Genomic DNA, 24,477 nt, shown 5'->3' with positions numbered 1-24,477 from the left:
AAATAAAATAACCCTGTCTAAAATTGTGTTTCAGCAAAAGTTGCCGAAGACCAAAAACGAAATACAGTTCATCTTGAGATGAACAAAGCTAAGGGGATTACCAGCAATAAAGCTACACAGAAGGAATTTCTGAAAACAAACCTAGAAGTAAGGTTCGAGATGCAAAAAAGAGTAGAGAGCAGAGAATTTGGTACGTAGGTAGGTAGGTAGGTAGCATTGTACAAAATAATAATAAAACATCTAATTTACAGAATTTTTAAAAATGACAACTAAAATACTAGATAACAATACCATGTCAGTTGAGATGAGATGACCAGAGTTTAAGGCATTTATGTTAGTTGGAAAGAGAGTTAAGATACAGATTAATAAGAGTCATAACTAACAATTGGTTATTTTTTTAAAGATTTTTATTTATTTATTTGACAGAAAGAGATAACAAGTAGGCAGAAAGACAGGCAGAGGGGAGGGGGAAGCAGGTTCCCCGCTGTGCAAAGAGCCCGATGCGGGGTTTGATCCCAGGACCCCGAGATCACGACTTGAGCCGAAGACAGAGGCTTAACCCACTGAGCCACCCAGGTGCCCCAAATTGGTTATTTATAAAGGGCCAGGTATATGTAACAATTCGTTTAGCCCTCATACCAACCTTATAAGTTAGATACTGTTGTTATCCTCAGCTCACAGATGAAGAGACTGTGGCAAAGAAGGTTTAAGTAATTTAGCCAAGGTCACATAGCTAGTGCACAAAGGCATGGACTTGGTGCAATTCCTCCATCCATCCTTTGGAGCGTATGAAGCTCACATTCGGTGGCAGCCGGGGACCCGAGCCCCAGCCCAGGCCAACAGAGTGGTAGCCACTGGCCTGACCACTGCTGCTGCAGGATTTGTAGCCACTGTGTTTTGCCAGCCACGAACCAGATGGAGCCCCAAGTAAAACAGGTTTTTCAGTCTCCCAAATCTGCCTTCCGTGGTGGCTATCATGTGTATGGGGGGGGAGGGTTTGAACCCAAAATGACAAGACAAGAAGCAGCGTTATTAGTAGGCAAAAGTCCTCCTGCCGAGAAAGGGAAAATAAGAGCTGCTCATTGATGAAGTACACTTTTAAATCACCCAGACAAGGGAGAATCTCCTTATATGGCAGCCAAAATCCATAAAGCTAAAGATTTATTAGAAGGTCAAGCTAAAAAGTGAAGTAAATGTGTGATGAATTCTAAATTCTTGTTAATTTAGGCATACAAGTGGCAGCTTTTTATAATAAAATGCCTCAAAGCTACAAAAGAAAACTGTAGGAAAAGGAGAAAAAATAAAAAAGCACAATGTAAGGGGCACACCTAGGTGGCTCAGTGGGTTAAGCCTCTGTCTTCGGCTCATGTCATGATCTCAGGGTTCTGGGATCGAGCCCCACATCGGGCTCCTTGCTCAGTGGGGAGCCTGCTTCCTCCTCTCTCTCTCTCTCTCTGCCTGCCTCTCTGCCTACTTGTGATCTCTGTCCATCAAATAAATAAATCTTAAAAAAAAAAAAAGACACGATATAAGATAGAAGAAATAAAACCAAATCAGACAACAAAATAAATAAATGTAGGTTAAGCTTGTCAGTTAAAAGAAATTGTGACATTGGATTTTTAAAAACCCATCAGTATGCTGCTTATTCATATAGGGGCCCCTGGCTGGCTCAGTTGGTTAAGCAGTCCGACTCTTGATTTCAGCTCAGGTCAGGATCTCAGGGTCCTAGGATGGAGCCCCGAGTCAGTCCATGCACTCAGCAGGGGTCAACTTGAGGGTTCGCTCTCTCTCCCTCACCCTCTGCCCCTCCCCCCATGAGTGCATGCTCTCTCTCTCTCAAATGAATAAATAAATCTTTTTTAAACAGAGAGATATAAAACATGACACAGAAAAAATGAAAATAAAAGGATAGAAAAATATATAGTAGACAAATACTAACCAAAAGAAAGCTATATTAATAGCAAACCAAAAAATAAAGAATGAAAAATATTTTCAACAATCAAAACAATCCCTACACAATAGCGAGAGTCTCAACTCACCCACAAAATAGTAGAATTCTAAACTTGTGCGCATTTAATAAGATAGCTTCAAAATGTGTATAGCAGAAATGAAAGAATTACAAGGAGAAATAGACAAATCTGTTATCATAAAGAGAGATTCTAACACATTTTCTGCAAATTATTAGTAGATACCTGGAAAATAATAAAACTGCTACATAGCATATCTTGTTTTGTTTTTGGGGGGTTTTTTTTAAGATTTTATTTATTTATTTGACACAGAGAGAGAAAGAGATCACAAGTAGGCAGAGAGGCAGGCAGAGGGGGAGGGGGAAGCAGGTTCCCTGCCGAGCAGGGAGCCCGTTGTGGGACTCGATCCCGGGACTCCAGGATCATGACCTGAGCTGAAGGCAGTCGCTTAACCAACTGAGCCACCCAGGTGCCCAGCATATCTTGTTTTAATGTCACTTCTATTAAACTCTGTGTACCTTACGTGTTATACCTCAATTTTTTTAAATGTTAGTCACCTACAAAGAAAACAACTATCAGATTTTCAGTGAACTGATTATTTATTTATTTATTAAGATTTCTTATTTATTTATTTGACAGACAGAGATCACAAGTAGGCAGAGAGGCAGACAGAGAGAGAGGAGGAAGCAGGTTACCCGCCGAGCAGAAAGCCGGATTCAGGGCCCGATCCCAGGACCCTGGGATCATGACCCGAGCTGAAGGCAGAGGCTTTAACCCACTGAGTCACCTAGAGGCGCCCCTAAACTGATTATTTAAAGGTAGTACATAATTATCCAGAGAGCAGAAAGAAACAATGCTCCCACCTTGAGGGCAGTTTGATAAAGGAAAACTCTAGGCCAATCTGTGCCCTAATACAAACATCATAATGGAATATTTTTAGGCAAGTCACTATATTAAGAGGCTAAAAGATAAAAACCATATGACTGCCTGAAAAATGCAAAAAAAAAATCATTGATACAACTTAAAATCACCCACAATAGCAGGAATTTTTTTTTTTAAAGATTTTATTTATTTATTTGACAGACAGAGATCACCAGTAGGCGGAGAGACAGGCAGAGAAAGAGAGGGAAGCAGGCTCCCTGCCGAGCAGAGAGCGCGACGCGGGGCTCGATCCCAGGATCCTGGGATCATGACCCGAGCCGAAGGCAGAGGCTTAACCCACTGAGCCACTCAGGCGCCCCCAATAGCAGGAATTTTTACCAAACTAGGAATAAAGACAATTTTCCTAAGAAACCATTTCTACCAAACAATATACTTGTACGTATAATTGTGACATGTTAAAAGTAGTCCCTTCAAAATAAGGGACGAGACAAATAATCCCACCACCAGGATATCTATCAAAATCATATTAATAAAGCCAACACAGAAAAACAAGAAAAAGATATAAAAAGGTATAAGAATTTGAAGAAGAAAAATTGTCACCATTTTAAGATCATAATTGCTCTCATATTAAACCAATAAAAACAGATACTACCCTTGATTCTTAGCCAAAGGCCAAAAAGCAATATGTAATTGCCCTCATAAAAAAACAAACCAAAATGACAGGTAAAAATTATTAGAATCGGGACATCTGGGTGGCTGAGTAGGTAAGCGTCTGCCTTTGGCTCAGATCATGATCTCAGGGTCCTGGGATTGAGCCCCGCATCAGGCTCCCTGCTCCATGGGAAGTCTGTTATCCCTCTCCTGCTCCCCCTGCTTGTGTTCCTTCTCTTGCTGTGTCTCTTTCTGTCAAATAAATAAAGTCTTTTTAAAAAATTATTAGAATCAATAAGAAATTAACAAGATGGTTAGATTTAAGATCAATGTATTAAAGTTGCATTTCTCTAGCACAGCAGCAAGCGATTAAAAAACTATTTTTTAATGTAATTTCAAAAAATGTCTTCAATGTTTAGCAACAAAAATCATGATACCTAGGAATACAGCTGGCAAAATATGTATAGAAACCTTATGGAGAAAATTAGAAAACTTCATTGAAATACTTGAAAGATCTTTAAAAATGTAGAAATATACTATATGTACTGATAGGAAAATTCAGTAAGATTAAAATCAGATTCTATGCCCACCAAAATTTCATCAGAGTTTTCTGAGGAGCATGACTAGCTGATTCTAAATTTTTGTGAATACACATGGCCCCTGGCTGGATCAGTCAGTAGAGCATGAATGAGACTCTTGATCTCAGCCTGGTGAGTTCAAGCCCCACATTGGGCATGGAGTATATATATATATATAATGATGTCAAGATGTGACAAATAGCCATGATGCTCCTAAAAAAGAATGAGGTGGAAAGACTTGCTCAATCAGATATTGATTTGTTATAAAACTAAAATAATTGAGGGGTGTCTGGGTGGCTCAGTCGGTTAAGCCTCTGCCTTTGGCTCAGGTCATGATCCCGGGGTCATGGAATCGAGCCCCGCATTGGGCTCCCTGCTCAGCAGGAAGCCTGCTTCCCCCTCTCCTTCTGCTCCTCCCCACTGCTTGTGCTCTCTCCCTTCTCTCTCTCAAATAAATAAGTAATCTTTTTAAAAAACTATAATAATTAAGATAGACCAACCAATGAAGCAAAATAGAAAGCCTTGAAGTATATAAATGCATTTTTTTTGAAAACTGAAATAAGAACAAATGGCATGATATCTCAGTTGAAAAAGTATGTTCTAGTCAGTAAGTGGTGCTGGAACGTTTGGTTGTTGTTGGGAGGTATTTCTACAGGAGAGCAGTGTTTCTGCACATCTTGTGAGCAGAGACACTAACTGCCTTTATTCCCGGTTGTCCTTTCAAGACTCTTTATATAGCAAACAGCCTGGGAAGATAGAGACAGGGCCTCCCTCTAGAACAAAGTGTAGGTTTGTTTATTATTCGTCATAAAGGTAACATCTCCGTCTAAGGCAAAGTCAGGCTGGCTCATTGCCCAACATAAAAGATTCAGATTCCCTAGGGCTCAGGGTTCCTCTTCTGTAATACAACCCATCACAAGGATCACCCAGCCCTCTTCTCATGGCCTTCCAGGAATGCGGCAAAGGGAACCACCACTGGCAAGCAGCTTGCCTAGCCATGAATGATGATGAAGTCCTTTGTCTCTGACCGGGAGTCTCGTGTGTTCTGCTGGCATCCAGACACTGTGGCAGGCCAACTTCTTAGTCTGCCAGTAAGATGAAGATCACCATGCTTCACTTGGAAAAAAAAAAAAAAAGGAGGGGCGCCTGGGTGGCTCAGTGGGTTAAGCCTCTGCCTTCGGCTCAGGTCATGATCCCAGGGTCCTGGGATCGAGCCCCACATCGGGCTCTCTGCTCAGCTGGGAGCCTGCTTCCCCCTTTCTCTCTCTCTGCCTACTTGTGATCTCTCTCTCTCAAATAAATAAATAAAATCTTAAAAAAAAAAAAAAAAAGGAAATGAGACATCTGAGTCACATTGCATACAAAAATCTACTCCAGATGAATTAAGGACTTAGCTGTGAAAGGCAAAAATTTCACTTCTGGAAGAAAATATAGATAATCTCAGAAAGGGGAAGGATTATTGAATAAAACACAAAAATCATAAAGGAAATCATTGATAAATTCAAATAGACTAAAATAAAAGACTTCTTTCAACAAACTATTCCATAAAGAAAACTAAAAGCCAAAAATTAGGAGATGTTTATTAAATATGTTACTGATAAAGGTTAACAATACAGCATATATAGAGAACTCTTAAAAATCAATTTCCTCAGGGCGCCTGGGTGGCTCAGTGGGTTAAAGCTTCTGCCTTTGGCTCAGGTCATGATCCCAGGGTCTTGGGATCGAACCCCGCATCGGGCTTTCTGCTCAGCAGGAAGCCTGCCTCCCCCTCTCTCTCTGCCTGCCTCTCTGCCTACTTGTGATCTCTGTCTGTCAAATAAATAAATAAAATCTTTTTTAAAAAATCAATTTCCTCAGTGGTTCTGTCTGTTAAGTGGCTGACTCTTGATTTCAGCTCAGTTTATGATCTCAGGGTCCTGGGATCGGCCTCCACATCTGGGCGGGCTCTGCGCTCACAGGAAGTCTGCTTCAGGATTCTCTCTCTCCCTCTACCCCTTCCCCCACTTGCTCTCTCTGTCACTAAAATAAATAAGTTTTTTAAAAAAAATCAATTTCCTAAAAGTAAAAAAAAAAAAAGGAAAAACAAGAAAAGATATCTACAGGAATTTAACAAAAAAAGAAAACATGGGGGGCGCCTGGCTGGCTCAATCAGAAAAGCAGACAAATCTTGATCCTAGGTTGGGAGTTTGAGCCCCGCACTGGGTGTAGAGATGACTTAAAAATAAGATCTTTAAACACACACACACACACACACACACACACAAATGGCAAACAAATTACAAGATATTCAACTAGTAATCAACAAATGCAAATTAGGGGCACCTGGGTGGCTCAGTCATTAAGTGTCTGCCTTGGGCTCAGATCATGATCCTAGGGTCCTGGGATCGAGTCTCACATCTGGCTCCCTGCTCAGTGGGGAGTCTGCTTCTTCCTCTCTCACTCCCCCTGCTTGTGTTTCCTCTCTCACTGTGTCTTTCTCTGTCAAGTAAATAAATAAATATTTTAATGCAAATTAATTGCAAATGATAATACTTTACTGTCATAAATTATAAGTCTGACAGTACTAAGCATTAGGATGGCTGTGCAAAGTGGGGTTTCTATTGATGAGAATAAAATGTGGTATAATCACTTTGAAAAACAACTTGGCATTGTCTTCCAAAATGGAACACTTGTTTTTGGTTTGGCTTTTTTTTTTACATTTTTTTCTTTATTTTGTTTTTCAAATAGGTAATACCTTTCTTTTTTTCCTTCTTTCTTTAGAGTAATCTCTATGCCCAATGTGAATTGAACTAACAATCCAATCAAGAGTCGTGTGCTCTACCAACTGAGCCAGCCAGGTGCTCCCAAACTGAATATCTGTATAGACTAAATTCATTAATTCTATTCCTAAATATATATGCTGGAGAAATTATTGCACAGAAACACCCCCAAAAAATTCATCAATAGAGAACAGATAAACTGTGGACTATTTAAATTTTATATTTCAGTTAATTAACATTACTATAAGCATGGAAATGAATAAACCAAACTCATAAACCTCTACATAAATGACTTGATTAGATTAGATTAGATTAGATCTATAATGCTGAGTAGGAAAAAAACAAGTTACAGCTGATACACTATGGCTCCATTTCTATAAATGGCAAAAACAAGCAAAACTAAACTATGTATTGTTCAGGGATAAATGTCTGTATGGTAAATTATAAAGATAGAAGCATAGGAATGATAAAAACAAATCTCAAGATTGTGGTTACTGGGGCACCTGACTGGCTCAGTCGGTTGAACATGCGACTCTTGATCTCAGGGTTGTGAGTTCAAGACCCATGTTGGATGTGGACTTTACTTAGGGGGGAAAAAAAAGAAGATGGAGAGCAGAAGCAGAGAGAGAGAAGGAAGACTTCCCCTTGTGGAGGTGAGGGATGGAGCTGGTGGAAACCAGAGTTGGTGTTGCAGACTGGATTTCCTGGGAAACCAACTGGGAGAGATGAGCGTAAAAGCAGCTAATCATCCGGGCTCTCCAGATCAGCACCTTCGAAAGGGAGGCAGCAGGGTGGGCAGGAGCAGGTGGGCTGGGAAGAGGGAGGCAGTCTCACAGAGGCCTTGGCTGACCCTTGGGGAGCACAGATGCTGGGATGGCTTTCCAGGGTTGTCCTGCACTACATGAAGGGGCTGGGTCTCGAGCCTACGTCACTTTATGTGGGGGGTTGGCCCCCAGGGAAAGGGTGTGACCTTGAGCGTGGTGGCTCTCTAAAGCTGAGAGCAGTTTCCGGAGAGGGCAGAGGGCTGTGAGGCATCGGCCCACCCAGCCACAGTGGGAATGAGGCCTGGTTCCGAAGGGGGCTCTGGGGGCGCCTCACAGCATCTGGGATAGACAGGCATCATTAGAATATGAGACTCGTTGGAGGAACGGATGTGGAAGACGGAAGAGAGAGAGCTACTGATTTTTACTCTGAAAAGGGATGTTGGTTCCTGAGCTAGGAAGAAGAGGTTAGAGAGATGGAAATCCAAAATGATTACGAGAAGGGTGTTGAGCGGGGAGAGGCGACAATGAGGTGGGTGGTCTGACATGGTAACAGCAGTGACAGCAGCATTTGGACAGCACCGTTCAGCTTACCGGAGCTTCCGTATCCATTCATGGCATTTGCTCTCACAACACCCCTGCGAGGTATTATCATGCCATTTAACAAATGAGCAGTCTGGGGTTCAGGCTAACTGATGTGCCCATAAGATCACAGAGGATTAGGCACCTGGCTGGCTCAGTCCAAGGAGCGTGCAACTTGATCTCAGGGTCATGAGTTCAAGTCCCACATTGGGTGCAGAGATTACTTAAAATAAATAAATAGGGACGCCTGGGTGGCTCAGTTGGTTAAGCAGCTGCCTTCGGCTCAGGTCATGATCCCAGCGTGCTGGGATCGAGTCCCACATCGGGCTCCTTGCTTGGCAGGGAGCCTGCTTCTCCCTCTGCCTCTGCCTGTGCTCGCTCACTCTCTCTCCCTCTCTCTCTCTCTGACAAATAAATAAAATCTTAAAAATAAATAAATAAATAAATAAATAAATAATTTTTTTTAAAAAAGATCACAGTGATGAAGCGCCTGGGTGGCTCAGTGGGTTAAGGCCTCTGCCTTCGGCTCAGGTCATGATCTCGGGGTCCTGGGATCAAGCCCCTCATTGGGCTCTCCGCTCGTCGGGGAGACTGCTTCCTCCTCTCTCTCTGCCTGCCTCTCTGCCTACTTGTGATCTCTCTGTTAAACAAATGAATAAAATATTTAAAGAAAAAAAAAAAAAAAGATCACAGGGGCGCCCAGGTGGCTCAGTCCTTAAGCATCTGCCTTCAGCTCAGGTCATGATCCCAAGGTCCTGGAATGGAGCCCCTCATCGAGCTCCCTGCTCAGCAGACTGTCTGCTTCTCCCTCTCCCTCTGCCCCTCCCCCTCTACGCTCTCTCTATGTCAAATAAATACATAAAATCTTTTTTAAAAAAGCAGTTCTCAGAATAATAATAATTAATTGATGATTGATTGATTAAAAAATCACAGAGCAGGGGGGCCCCTGGGTGGCTCAGAGGGTTAAAGCCTCTGCCTTCGGCTCAGGTCATGATCCCAGGGTCCTGGGATCGAGCCCCACATCGGGCTCTCTCCTTGGCGGGGAGCCTGCTTCCTCCTCTCTCTCTGCCTGCCTCTCTGCCTACTTGTGATCTCTCTCTGTCGAAAAAATAAATAAAATATTTTAAAAAAAAATCACAGAGCATAGTCTTGACAACAGCTGTCCTCACTCCTCATTTTGACAAAAGCTTTCAGATATACTTTGGCTCTTACGGGTCTGTGGGCAGGAGATAGCCTGCATTTGCCTTTCAAAAGTCACGTCCTGAACCTTCAGTTTCTTGGCGGGATTAGCTGGATTTCATTTCTTCTATGATGGTTCCCTGCGATCCTTCTAGAAGAGACTAATAATTTCCATATGATAGCTACAAAGAAAAAAAGAAGGCATTTCTAAGTCAGTTTTTCATTTTGAGGACATTTAGCATCCCAGTACAAATGTACTGCCTTCCCTGAAATAAAACATTAATTCTCTCTCCAAGATAGGATACCAGTTAGATCATTAAAATCCATCCTATTCGGGGAGCCTGGGTGGTTCACCTTGTTAAGCGTCGACTCTTGGTTTCAGCTCAGGTCATGATGTTAAGGTCCTGAGATGAGCCCTGAGGCGGGCTCTGTGCTCAGTGCTGTGTCTGCTGGAGATCATCTCCCTCTCCCTCTGCTCCTCTCCTGCTCATTTGCTCTCTCTCTCTCTCTCAAATACATAAATAAAATATTTTTTTTAAGATTTTATTTATTTATTTGGCAGACAGAGATCACAAGTAGGCAGAGAGGCAGACAGGGAGAGAAGGGGAAGCAGGCTCCCCGCTGGGCAGAGAGCCTGATGCAGGGCTCAGTCCCAGGACCCTGGGATCATGACCTGAGCTGAAGGCAGAGGCCTTAACCTGCTGAGCCACCCAGGCGTCCCCATAAATAAAATCTATACAAATCAAATCAAATCTTTGAAATCCATCCTATGAGAACCAAACCTTGGTGAACTGAGATGAGGAAATGCATTTACCTTACTTCCTGCCACTTGCTCTTTTAAATAAAAAGCTGGGAATTCCCTTCTAAGGGGTGAGATCTATTTCATGATCTCAACCACAAGTCAATGGGCCCTGGGGTTCAGATAGCAGGACCAACCTGTGGCTCAATCCAAGTTTCCAGAATTTCTTAAATACTGGCCTTTCCTCTGCCATGAACTGAAAGGAACTTTCCCTCGGGACTGAATTGGCGACTCTATTTGCAGTTATGGACTAAAGGCTGATTCCTGGCCAAGCCGAGATGGTGAACTGAAAGGATCCTGGAAGCACGTGGATGTGGTCCTATTTTCCTGACAGTTGCCCAAGTCATTTACTTGAAATTTTAACTGTCTCCAAGGCAGGAATTTCTAAAATTTTAGAAGCAGCTTCCCTATCAATGCTTTTGCACTTTCCAGGTCTTTTGACTTTAAAAAAGCTTGTGATTCTTTGCTAGGTAATTAAAACCCATTTGGAATTAAATACAGTTGCCCTGATCGTGTCAAAAATGATGAAGTTGCTTCCTAGAGCATAGTTTACTGTTGGATTTTTAAAAATTGATTTGTACTGCCATCTAGTGGTATGTTTCATTGCAAATTTCAACACCTTATGGTGCATTTCTGTCAGTCCAGAGGGTTACCCTTAAAAACATTGTAGAATCAAGAGTTTATGCTTGCAGATATAGAGAAAACTCGTCCTCTGTGAGCATAAAAGTCCTATCATATACCTTATAGACTAACAAAAAATTTTTAACATAAATATGGAAAGGAGCTCCCAACAGAGATCCTCTTAAACCACAGAGACTCCTAGCGTTAACATTTTTTTTTACTTTTATCTTTAATTTTTACCATAATTATCCCACATAAGTTGTTTCTTTCTCCTAGATAAATAAATACAATCCTGGCTGATTAATTTAATGGTCACTCCATTTGGAAAGGCAGAATTTTATAAAGATTGAACACACAAGAAGGAACATGGTGCTGTGTAGGCTCAAATCCTAGCTCAGAACTTGCAATCTGTGTGCCCTTGGGCTAGTTATGAGACAGCCGCATGCCTCAGTTTCATAATCTGTAAAACAGGGATAATCATCAAATCTACCTCAGAGAGTAGTATAAGAGACACTACACTCAGCCCAGAAACTAGCACGAAGTAAGGGCTCAGTGCAAACACAAGGTTCCATACATCTGTAGATCACTGGGAGCCTAATTTGCATAGCCCCTCAGGATGCTGGGATAGCAGAAGAGCCCCTGTTGTATTCCATTTGGAAATAGATCTTTAGAAACAACAGGACCCATGGTCAGGTCTCTGGATACTAGAATCACCATATGATCCAGCAATTCTAGATAAATACCTACAAGAATTGAAAACAGAGACTCAAATGAGTATTTATATTCTGAAACTCACCACAGTATTACTCACAATAGCTATAAAGTGAGAACAACCCAGATGTTCATCAGCAAATGAATGGATAAATAAAATGAGATTTATACAAACAATGGAATATTATTCAGCCTTTAAAAAAATGAAATTCTAATATGTGCTAACCACATATGTCGATGAACCTTGAAAACATTGTGCTAAGTGAAATAAGTTAGACACAAAAGAGTGAAGGTCTGATTCCACCATGTAAGAAGTAGCTGAAGTATGCAAATTAGCAGAGACACAAAGTAGCATAATGATTACCAAGGGCTGGAGAATTGAGGAATGGGGAGTTACTGTTTAAGGACTAGAGTTTTAATTTGGAATGATGAGAAAGTTCTGGATGGGAAGTAGTGGTAACAGTTGCCCAACAATGTGAATGTGTTGAATGCCCCTGAAACTGTACGCTTAACAATGGTGAAAATGGTAGCTTGTATGTTATATGTATTTTACCACAATGAACAAAATAGGCAGGGCCAGAGACCAGGCCACACAGTCCTCCTCCTCAGTCTTTAACCTCATTACATACACAGGACAGGGATTCTAGGCCGCAGGCATCAGCACCTCAAAGGAGGCCCCACAGCCTTCTGACTCCGCCCCTCCGTACACACGCACACACAGGGGCATGCACGCACGTGCACACACACTTACGCATGCAACACACACATGCACACACACACACACATACAGAAGTATCTTTCAGCGTTACCTTCTGACCCTTGGAATGAGGACAAACAGGCAGTGCTCCAGAATCCTGGAAAGTCGCGGGGGCTTGTGTGACAGACTTTAACCTGGGTCCTTCTCTTCCCCTGAAGCTATCTTGGCCTAGGAAACCGGAGTTATGCTTTCTTTTTTTTTTTTTTTTTGTTAAGATTTATTTATTTGTTTGAGAGAGAGAGAGAGAGACTGTGAGCAGGGGGACAGGCAGAGGGAGAGAATCTCAAGAAGACTCCCCACCCACTGTGAGTCCCTAACGGGGGCTCTTCAGCAGCACCCATGAGATCATGACCGGAGCCCTTAATAGTTTTAAAAATACAAAAACAGGAGTGCCTGGGTGGCTCAATCGGTTAAGTGTCTGCCTTTGGCTCAGGTTCTGATCCCAGGATCCTGGGATCAAGTCCCCCATCAGACTCCCCATCGGGCTCCCTGCTCAGCGGGAAGTCTGCTTCTCTCTCTCCGGCCATGCCACCCCTCCCCCCGCTTGCACGTGCGCTTGCTCTCTCGCTCTCTCTGAAATAACTGAATAAAACCTTCTTTTAAAAAAGTACAAAAGTAGAGGCACCTAGTTGGCTTAGTCAGTTTAACAACTGACTCTTGATCTCAGCTCAGGTCTCAATCTCTGGGTCATTGGGCTCCATGCTAGGTTTAGAGTCTATAAAATAAAAAATAAAATAGAAGTATGAAAATATCCCCCCAAAAAGTGTACATGATTCTAATTTTCATTTGTTGGCAAAGAGTAAATATGGACAATCTCGATGCCTATTGATTAATGCTGAGAAACAGCATAAGTGAACCAGTGAAGCAAAAGATAAGCCAGATCTAGAAACAGCTGTGGCGCTTCCCCCCAGCTAGGGACTGGATGTGCAGGAGACAACTTGGCAGACGGAGAGCTAAAAACCTGCTCTTCTACGCTTCATACTCAGAGTAAGTAACTGCGTGTGCGAAAGGAGCCAGGGACAAACAAAACCAAAAAGGCTCTTGCCCCAAACCCTACCAAGAAACAGTCTGCTTGGAAAAACAGTTCTGGCCCAGCATTTTATGACGGGGTACCCATTTTTTTCAGTGTATCATCCACAACGTACTGGTCGTCTATTTTCAGTGTATTGGGAGGATCATATCTATCTATTGCCGTGTAACAAGTTACCCCAAAACTTCGTGACTTCAAACAACAATCATTATATGTCACTGTCACATTCTCTGTGGGTCAGAAATTCAAACAGGGCACAGCGGGGATGGCCCGTCTCGGCTCCCCGATGCGTGGGACCTCACCCGCAAGCTTGCAGGCGGGAAGCCGAGCTCACCCGAAGCCTTGCTCGCTCACATGTCTGCTGGTTGGTGCTGACTGTTGACTGAGAGCCCGCTGGAGTTTTGGAGACCAGCCCCGTGTTTTAAATTCTGGTTCCACCCCTCTCTGGGCAAATAGCACCACCTCCCTGAGCCTCAGGCTTCTCACAAGCTAAAATGGGGATAACCCTTACTCTAGAGTTGTGTCCGGATTGAAGGATAACAGAACAGAGAATGTCCCTCTTTGCAATATTTTAAAGCTAGAGTTAAGAATTCCCTCAGACTGGGACGCTTGGGTGGCTCAGTCAGTTAAGCATCTGACTCTTGGTTTTGGCTCAGATCGTGATCTCAGGGTTGTGAGATTGAGCCTGGGGTCAGGCTCTGCGCTGGGCGTAGGGAATGCTTAAGAGTTTCTCTTCCCCCTTCCTCTGCCCCTCCCGCAGCCACTTGCACCCCTGCACACACACTCTCTCTGCAAGGAAAAAAAGAAAAGAATTCCCTCAGAACAAGGAGCTCTTTGACAGTAGTAATAAATGATAATTGCACATCCAGCATTATAACAATAATAATAACAATAATAGTAATAATAACAACAATAATAATAATATCTTATTTCACACCAGGCTTCATGCTGAGCACTTAAATTTCAGGTACAAACCTTTTGTACTATTCAGCTGTATTTTTATTCTTTCTATAGATATGTTAGAAAGAGTGTGGCATTAAGAGTAGCACATTATTTATGCTTAAGTTCTGTTTATAAGGGCACCTGTCTGGCTCAGTCAGTAGAGCATGCAACTCGTGATCTTGGAGTCAGGAGTTGGAGCCCCATTGAATGTAGAGTTTACTTAAAAAAAAAATAGGGCCACCTGGATGGCTCAGTCAGTTGAATGTCCAACTCTTGGTTTCTGCTTGGGCCGTGATCTCCTGGGTTGTGGGATGGAGCCCCACATCCGACTCTCTGCTCAGTGGGAAGTCGGCTTAAGGATTCTCTCCCTCTGCCCTGCCCCCCCCTACTCACACACTCTAGCGTGCTCTCTCTCTCCTGCTCTCTCTTTGAAATAAATAAATAAAGCTTTAAAATAAAAAATTGTTTTATAGAAATAATATTTTTTGAAGATTTTATTTATTTGAGAGCCAGAACAAGCAGGGGGAGGGGCAAAGGGAGAGGGAGAAGGAGAAGGAAGCTCTACTCTGAGCAGGAGCCCGTGAGATGTGGGGACTCCGGGATCATGACCTGAATCAAAAGCAGATGCTTAACCTACTGAGCCACCCAAGTGCCCCTAGAAATTATACTTTAAAAAACCCTATACGCTGGGTGCCTGAGTGGCTCGGTCGGTTAAGTGTCTGCCTTTGGCTCAGGTCATGATCTGAGGGCCCTAGGATCAAGCCCCACATTGGGCTCCCTGCTCAGTGGGCAGCCTGCTTCTCCTTCTTCCACTTGCCCCTGCTTGTGTTTCCTCTCTTACTGTCTCTTCCTCTGCCAAATAAATAAATAAAGTCTTAAAAAAAAAAAAAACCCTATATGCTTATCGTGTAAGAAAGTAGTTGAATTATTAAATAAATCACACAATGTATTTCAGTTGGTTCATACACACACACACACATAATCATTTAATAACCCGTGTGTGTGTGTGTGTGTGTGTGTGTGTGTTTTAAGTAGGCTCCACACTCAACCCAGGGCTTGAACTCAGGACCCTGACCTAGAGTCACACACTCTATCAAGTAAGCCAGCCAAGTGTGCCTATTCAGTAACCCACAGACAAGTATTTATGGGGTACCCATTATACTCAAGATATTGCCCTAGGTACTGCAAGGTATGAAAAATAGTCTAATGAATTGTCTTTGTCTTCAAGGAATTTACAGACTTCTTAAGCGAAATAACATGAAAACCTAAACACTATAAGATAATGCTGTAAGTGAAGTTGCAAGGAAGGAAATAACTAAATAACACAGCAAACCAGATTGGCTTTGAAGGTATCTGGACCTTAATCTCAGATTTGCTATCTTCTAGCTTTGTGGATTTAGGATTTAGGCAAAATTACTTACCTGTCTGCCTCAATTTCCTCATCTGTAAAATTGGGCTAATAAGGTATTGGTTACTGAGATATATCTCACAGTGTTGTTGTAAGGACCGAAATATATATGTACATACTTATATAATGTTACATATATATACGTACACACACATATATATATATACAGGGTCTGATATAGAAGGGATGCTCCATTTCTAATTATAGGTTACAGACTATTAAGAAGAAAGAAATAGGGGCACCTGGGTGGCTCAGTCAGTTGAGCATCTGCCTTTGGCTCAGGTCATAATCTTAGGGTCCTAGAGTCAAGTCCACATTGGGCGCCTTGCTCAGCAGGGAGCCTGCTTCTCCCCCTCCCTCTGTCTGCTGCTCCCCCTACTTGTGTTCTCTCTCACTGTCAAATAAATAAGTAAAATCTTAAAAAAAAAAAAAAAAGAAGAAGAAGAAGAAGAAAGAAAGAAAGAAACCAGGCTGGAATATGAAATGTGCTGGGAGATACAAAGAAAGTGGTTTTTGATCTGGCCTTAACCAAGCCAGCTTTAAACTATCTGGAAGGAAATGGGCCTGGCTGGCCCAGCTGGAGGAGCGTGCAGCCCTTGATCTTGGGACAGTGAGTTCAAACCCCACACTGGGTGCAGAGATTACAAAAATAAATAAATAAATAAACTTTTAAAAGTAAAATTAATGATCTGGGAGGAGAAGGGAAGGGTGAGGTAGGAGCACCCAGCATGTTCTGAGCATTTGCAGGAACTGGACGGATAGCTTTGACATCGGCCTGCTACCAATAACAATTCCACTCCCTGTAATAAGGAATCATAGAACAGATCTGAATAATGGCTGACCTCATGTCATTGATCAGCCCACTTAGTCCTCACAACAATGCTATGAGGCAATAATGGTACCAACCCTTTCTACAGAGAAAAAAAAACTGAGGCTCAGGATTTAAATAATGTGCCCAAGGTCTTGTGGTTACTGAGCAGGAGAGCTGGGCCGGAACCCCACCCCTCTCCCCCAAACTTCAGTCTCACTCCAGACCCTGGGCTCTTAACTGCTGTGTTAAGCTTTTCACTGGTTAATCAGTGACCCATTGTTCACTCTCCTTAACATTTTCCCACAGCCTAGCCAAATCCCAAGACAACAGAACAGAAATCTCTTAGGGAAGGTAATTTTAAATTAGCTCAAGTTAATATTAAGCCAACAAAACATTATCTGTATATGTCCCAAAGTAATGACTCTTAATCTTCAGGGGTCAGGGACCCCTTTGAAAATCTTACAGCCAGTTAAGGTCCCTCTTCCTAGAAATGTGTACATATATACACATATATAAAGTGTGCATAGAATTTCAGGGATTTCCCAAAGCCCAGGGAGGAACCCTAAGTTAACACCTCTTTTTTTTTTTTTTTTTAAGATTTTATTCATTATTTGACAGAGAGAGACAGCAGGTGTGGGAACGAACACAAGCAGGGGGAGTAGGAGAGGGAGAAGTAGGCTTCCCACAGGGAGCCTGATGCGGGGCTCAATCCCAGGACCCTGGGATCATGACCTGAGCAGAAGGCAGACACCCAACGACTGAACCACCCAGGTGCCCCCCTAAGTTAACATCTCTTGACCTCACAATTTGCATAGGAGATAAAGGCCCCTGGAGTGTACATGGCCGGGATAGAGGGGGATTTCACATACATGTCCCGATGACCTCATTAGTAGAGGTAGTCAAGGGTGCCAGTGCAGGAAGCAGCTCTGCCTACATACATATTCAAACCACAGACTTTCTCTTCAACCACATCCATTTCATTGAATAAGGATCTGAGTTCTTGGCAAGCCTCCCGGTGTGGGGCTGCTGACGTTTCTGTTCTGCGACTGGAAAGGGAGCAGGCCAAGGGTCGAGCCTTCTGGAGGAAGCCCGTTTGGCCAGATGGTGTTGCTCCTGCTCCGCATACCCACCAGGTACCACTGGCAGCTGGAGTGGGGAGAAGCCACTTCCGGCCAAGGGACCGAGAAAAAGCCAGAATCAACCCACCTCCAGGTGCGTCCTTGAACAGTCCGGCCCCAGGGGGCTGGGGCCAAGTCAAAAGCATGATACATCGTTTCTCTCCCCCAGCTCTGCGTTAAGCAGTAGTGTCTTTCTCCTCGATAATTTTCTTTTGTGCAACGAACAAAACACAATGTGGTATAACATTAAAGAATGAGCTTAGGGGACAGATGTAGGTTCACATCCTAGCTTTACCACTTAAGGCTACTTCCTTAGTACCTCTGAACCTCTGGTTCCTATCCTAGAAAAGGTAGACACTCAAGTTTATAGTCCAGAATTGTTCAGAGGGCAAATAATAATACGACAAATTCTAGGCACATAATAAGCACTCAGTAAGCAGCCGCAATCGGACCTCGTGGTGTTTCTGGCTATCAAATTTCCACTGAGATTAGTAGTCCCCTTTGATGGGTGTGTTTAAGTCCTTGAGAATCAAGAGCTATTGTAATCTCCAGGAAATAGAAATGATCCATCAATCCTAAACCCTATCGGTCAGAAGCCGTTAACTCCTTTCTTTGATTTCTCACCATTCCCGGCACAGAGCTGGGTGACAATTAAATGCTGCCAAGTACATGTGGGCCAGAGGTTACTCTCAAGAGAGCAAGGATCACCTTAGGAAATTAACAGGAGAGCAGACTCCCTGTTCACTGTCAGAAGACAGGATCAATGTTAAATCATGACTACACTGAAGAGTGCTCTGGGCAGGAGAGGTTTGGTCCTCTGAAGTTTTCTTCAATCCTTTGGTTCCCTGAAAGGAGCTGGCTGCAAAGCACCTTGGAGGAGCTCTTCATCTCTTAACTTGGAGGTAAAGCAAAGGCCTTGGAGAAATCAGCTGGATTTATTTATATCCCGTATCCTTAAAGCAAACAAACAAGAATTTGAGGGGCACCTGGCTGGCTCAGTCAGGAGAGCATGAAACTTTTGATCTCAGGGTCATAAGTTCCACCCCCACACTGGGGATAGAGATTACTAAAAATAATAAAAATAATAGACTTTAAAAAAATTGAAGAGGGTTTACAGCAAAAGAGACAATAGACTTGAGAAAATAGAACCCAGGATTAAAGAGAAAAGGAGAAGCAGATGTAATGCCCCTAAAATGGATCACAGTTACAAATTTGACTCTACGCTTCTTGAATAAAAAGGGAGACAGTAAGTTTCCCGGCTCTCATCAGAAAAAAAATTAAATGCCAGGATGCCTGGCTGGCTTAATCAGAAGAGCATGTGGCTCTTGTTATCAGGGTCGTGAGTTTGAGCCCCCTGATGAGGGTAGAGGTTACTTTAGTAACTTAAAATTTAACAAAAAAAAAAGGAAAGAAAATGCCAGTTCGTAGGGGGAGACACAACTCTTTCCTGGCACTCAGTTCTGGTGAAATTTTCCTCATATGGAACGTACATAAAGAACTGCAGTCACACCAGGTCCTGTCCTCAGCAACCGCTTTGTGGCTTCGGGTCTTCAAAAAAGTCAATATTGGGGCGCCTGGGTGGCTCGGTTGGTTAAGCGTCTGCCTTCAGCTCAAGTCATGATCCCAGAGTCTTGGGATTGAGCCCTACATTGGGCTCCCTGCTCAGCGGGGACCTAGTTTCCTCCTCAACCTCTGCTCCCTATTCATGCTTGCCCTCTCGCTCTCTCGCTCTCTCTCTCTCTCTAGTGCTCTCTCTCAAATAAATAAATAAAATCTTTTTTTAAAAAGTCACTATCACGAAAATCAAAGGTGCGAGAACATGTTCAGGATGAAAAGATACAAGATACTGAAGAGAAACATTTTCAATGTGTGTGTCTTGGTTGGTGAAGAAATTTGAATATGGGCTCTGAGGTGATATAGGGAATTATTGCTAGGTATGATAACGGCATTTTGGTGGTGTAAAGGATCCCTTTTTCCCCTTCATTTACTTTTGGAAATGTATCTGGAATTATTTAGAGGTGACTTGGAAATGGTTCCAAAAACAGATACATATCAAGGGAATGATATCTTACAAAATGTTAACCAACGTTTCGCAATAAGAAGTGAGAAAAGGAAGGCGCGGGGGAATGTCTCAGAGGTGTGTGTACCCGACACGTGCCGGAGAGAAAAGCCTGCAGGCTTCCCTGGGCGCGCCAGACTGGGAGGAGTGAAATGGACAGAGTTACGGCTCCGTATGGAAGGCTGGAGCCCCAGTACCTCAGAGTGTAACCGTATTCGGAGCTAGGGTCAACAGTGAGATCATTAGGCAGGACCCTCATCTAATGTGTCTGGTTTCCTTACGCAAAGAGGACATTTGGACACAGACCCGTACAGGGAGTGATGTGAAGACACAGGGAGAAGAGAGCCATCGACAAGCCTAGGAGAGAGGCGCGGGGCAGAACCATCCCTCGGGGTCCTCAGAAGGAACCTACTCTGCCGACATCTTGATCTCAAACTTTGAGCTTCCAAAAACAAAACAAAACAAAAACAAAAAAAAGAACTTCTAGCCTCCAGAACTATGAGAAAATAATTTTTTTTATTTGGCGGGGGGGAACAAGAAAGAGAGAGAAGGAACGGGTGGAGGGGAAGAGGTAGGGGGGAAAGCAGACTCCTCACTGAGCAGGAAGCCTGACCCGGGGCTTGATCCGGGGACTCCGAGAACATGACCTGAGCTGAAGGCAGATGCTTAACCAACTGAGCCACCCAGGCGCCCTGAGAAAATAAATTCCTGTTGCTTAGGCCAGCACTAGCAAACTAAAACAGCACTCCTAGATTTGTCACCAAAGCCCAGGGTCTTATCCCGTATACCCTTGAGGCCCTGACAACCTGGCAAACAGAGCTTTGACTCATCAAAAAGCAGTTGCCCTGTGCAGGCTGGGACACACACACACACACACACACACACACACACACTCCAAGATCCCAGAGCACTGCACATCTGAACAGCTACAACCCAAGTCTGACACATGCTGGTCCCCTCCTTTCCTAAGTGCTTTCTGGTCTCTCTGTCCTAAAAATTAAGAAGCATGTGTGCATGTGTGTGTGCACGCACACACACACACACACATACACATTGGGTAAGAGCAAATCTAGCTCTAAAAACCCTGTAGCTAACATTTCTTTACACTAATTGATCATTGGTATCTAGCACTTGGAATTACAATTGATACTCATTTGGGTGCTCTGCTGCCATACTTGATTGTTAAAATATTCATGTAACTTGACACTTGCTGATAAAATAGCATCACCGTGCTCTGGGAACCTGGGTGGTTCAGTTGGTTAAGCAACTGCTTTGGGCTCAGGTCCTCATCCTGGAGTCCCAGCATCAAGTCTCGCATCAGGCTCCCTGCTCGGTGGGGAGCCTGCTTCTCCCTCTGACCCCCACCCCCATGCTCTCTTTCTCTCATTCTCTCTCAAATAAATAAATAAAATCTTAAAAAAAATAAATAACATCACCATCCTCATCACCCCAGTCCCTCTCTGGAAATTCCCAATGATCCAGCAGCTAACAGCTACGGATGAAGGCCTCACACCCAAAGGTGAACCTGCTCGAGAACCTGCTCCCACAGTCTTTGCCCTCTCTTCCAGGAAGACAGACGCTGTCTCTGCCCTTGCTAGTTGTGATGTGCTTTTCAAGTTCATCCCTGCTTCGTATGCTCTTCAGCACTGTCCTCTAAATTCTTTAGGATGCGTTATTTCACAACTCCAAAGCATATACTGCTCATATTTCCTTTTACAGAGGAATCTGAAGCTCAGAGAAATTAAGTAATTAGCCCAAGCCACAGGCAGAGCTGGAAACCACTGCTCCCTATTTTCTGACTGTCTCCGCTGGGATTGGTAGGTCAGAATTATTTTATCTTTAGAAGAGAGAGAGGAAAAAACAAAACAAAACAAGACCAAGAGTTCAGAGGCTGCGGCCCCAGGGTCCTAGAGAGTCTGGGTGTCCTCAGGGTTCCCCTTTTCTCCAGGTACCATCTCCCCCTGTGAAAGCACAGGTGCTAGCTCATAGTAAAGATTCACAGAGAACAAGCAGTCTGCGACCAAACAGCTTTCTAAAGCTCTGACAGAAGCTTCTAGAACTCCAGAGGGCCCCTCACGTGCAGGGACGGTATCCCTTGGAGGGCAAGGCAGGAGGGAGCAGGTGGGGATGACCCATTTAACCTTACAAAGCAGCAGCAAAAGTCTGCGTAGCCCTCTGAGGACCCCCGCTCCCACCCCCCACCCCCAGGCCCCTCAGGGGGTTACAGCCCGGGGACCCTGCCCTCCAGTCCCTAACCCTCGCTCAGACCAAGCCCCTCCTCCTTTCACCTTCTACCTTGCCCGTGATTTCCTGGTGACCTTCTAACTTTACTCTTGCCTTTCTCATGGCACTTAACCCCTGCGTGACCTGCAGACTCTCACCCTAAAAACCAGGCCTGCTAACCAGCTGGCGTGGATACAATAGCGCTCGGGGAGCAAAGTCATGGGACTGAAACCAGAAGAAAACATATTCATGAGAGGAGCAGCTGGCAGCTGGAAAACAGAAGGAGAGAGAAAGGAAGGCCTGTTCCTACCTCCTACGGGTTGCGATTAACTGGGGATTTCAGAGCAAGAGTCACTAGACCTGCCTAAGAAACCCCTCTCCTAATGAAGGCAGTGATGCCCATCACGGCTCCCCAGGGGTTCCCAGCAGGGCTCAGAATCGAAATCCCCTCGCAGGAGCTTTGAGACCGAAAGCCGTGGGGGCGGGGAGCGGGCTGACTTGGGCAGTCGAGATGCTCCCCATCTAATTCTTCCCTGCAATGAAACACGGAAGAAATCTTCCTGCGGCCGTGTGTTATTGTTAAATAGTGTTAATTCATTTTAGAATTTCACAAGTAACATGTTTTCACTGAAGAAAAAAATTTAAAGAAGAAAAATAATGTAAAACATGTTTTAAAAAGACAAGAGAGAGAAAAGTTGCCCAGAACACAACCAGGACGTAACTACTGCCAACATTTAATATACCTCTGCTTTTCACACACAGAGTAACTAGATGCTGCTTCATGTGCCCTTGAGAGCAGATGGTGAACGCTTTTCCAGGTCAGGATAGCAGCTTCAGCCACCTCCCATCTAGTGGCCACCATGTGTTTCTTTCTTTCTTTCTCTCTCTTTCTTTCTTCTTCCTTCCTTCCTTTCTTTCTTTCAAGATTTTATTTCTAAGTAATCTCTATACCCAACATAGGGCTTGAACTCACGGCCCTGAGATGGAGAGTCCCCGACTGAGCCAGCCAGGAGCCCCTCACCACGTGCTTCTTTATATGGATAAAAGAGAAGGGTTTAAGCCAATTCCCTGCTGTGGTGCTTTTGGATCCTTGCTGGATGGAATTTAAATTCTTTTATGAAGTAGCAGACACAGACTAGCAGAGGTGACATCCTGGCCTCTTCAAGTTCCCAAACGGGCCACTCGAGCCACTCCCTGTCTAACTACTCTGCATTTTGTACACGGTGCTCCCTCAGATCCCGTCCAGGTTAGCCATGCCAGGACCATGTCTTGTAGGGGCCGTAGTAGCATCATCTCTTACTTTGGCTTTCCCCTCTCAGCCCTTGGAGATAACAGATCACAAAAAAGGGCGGTTTTAGCTAGATCTTTTTTCCAGAATCCTGTATTTTTTTATTAGTGGACAGTGACTTCCGGATCACATTGTTGGCATCTCTCCGCCCACATTAGAGTTTCTGGCTGATAGAGGAAGGCCCCTGAACTGGCTGGCAAGGGCTTTAAATGCTCCTGCAGGGAGGGGTTGGAGACAGCACACAGAGGAAGACACCAAGTAGGGAATGCGTGAACGCTTGCACACACACGCACATGCACACGTACACATAGAGGCATGCACACACAAGGGCCACAAGACACAAGCACACACACATAGGCACACACCCCAGCATGCACACACACATACAGGCACACATACACACATGTTCAGGCACACACACGCATGTGCACATATAAGCACACACAAGCATGCACACACAAACACATACAGGCACACACAGAGAGGCTCCAGGCCCTTTGCAGTACAAAATGAGAAGCTTCCTTAAGGAGACAAAAGTTGTGTGTTATGCATTTCAGAGGGAGAAAAGGCAGACCGCTGGACTGCCGGCGAGCGTCTGCTTTGCCCCCACAGAAGGGACGCCCGTGTGGGAGGCATCCTGCGGCTGCAGAGCCAGCTTAGGGCTGAAACTACGTTGTCAGTACACATTTCACACCGCGGCAACCTCTTCATTTTTTTCTAGTCTCCGTGAGATGCTGTAAGATCGCTCCCTTTCTCACTTCCTCATTGTGGCATTAAGAACGCCTTTGAGACACCCCTGAGCCTTTCAATGACTAAGACACCACCTCTGAGGTCGAGAGAGCTGGGGTGGGAGTCCGGGGAGGCCACTCCTGCTTTGGGCACTCCTCCCCTTAACGGGCCCAGGGCAGGAAGCCGCCCCCCAGGCCCGCCTGGCAGGGAGTGCCCGAAGGCAACGGAGAGCCACACCCTTGACTTCCCAGTTCCCTTCTCTTCGTGGTAGCCACCCTCTCCAGAGGTCATGCACTTGAAAACGCGAAGCCCCCTTCGTCTTTTCTTCCCTGGTCTCTCCTACACTTAAGCAGCACTCTCGTCAAGCTCTGTGGGGTCTTTCTTCCCACTTCCCTGCTCGCATTTCTTGCTTTGCATTTCCATAGCGATCACCCTAACTAGGGCCTGTTCCCTCCCCTTGGACTGACGACCCAGCCTCCTCCGGTTTGTCCTCACCGCTCCCACTCCACCTTGTTAACTCCTCCCAGTCCATGCTCACCACCAGACTAAGAACCCTAACAGATGATGTGCATTATGTTGGCCTCCTGCTAGAAAATTCTCAGTGGGTGCCCATGGTCTGGCA

At 44.3% G+C, this 24,477-nt stretch overlaps 1 pseudogene across 1 annotated transcript; it reads left to right on the top strand.

Annotated features, from left to right (window-relative positions):
- The first annotated feature begins 748 nt into the window (after positions 1-748).
- LOC308352138 (mitochondrial import inner membrane translocase subunit TIM14-like) lies at positions 749-1,188 on the top strand (annotated as a pseudogene). The gene has a single exon. The product of its transcript is annotated as a mitochondrial import inner membrane translocase subunit TIM14-like (transcript).
- The last annotated feature ends 23,289 nt before the right edge of the window (positions 1,189-24,477 follow it).

The sequence above is a fragment of the Martes martes genome (genome assembly GCF_963455335.1).
Source record: "Martes martes genome assembly, chromosome: 11".
In the NCBI taxonomy this organism is placed as follows: domain Eukaryota; kingdom Metazoa; phylum Chordata; class Mammalia; order Carnivora; family Mustelidae; genus Martes; species Martes martes.
This window is presented reverse-complemented; position numbering and strand designations above follow the sequence as displayed.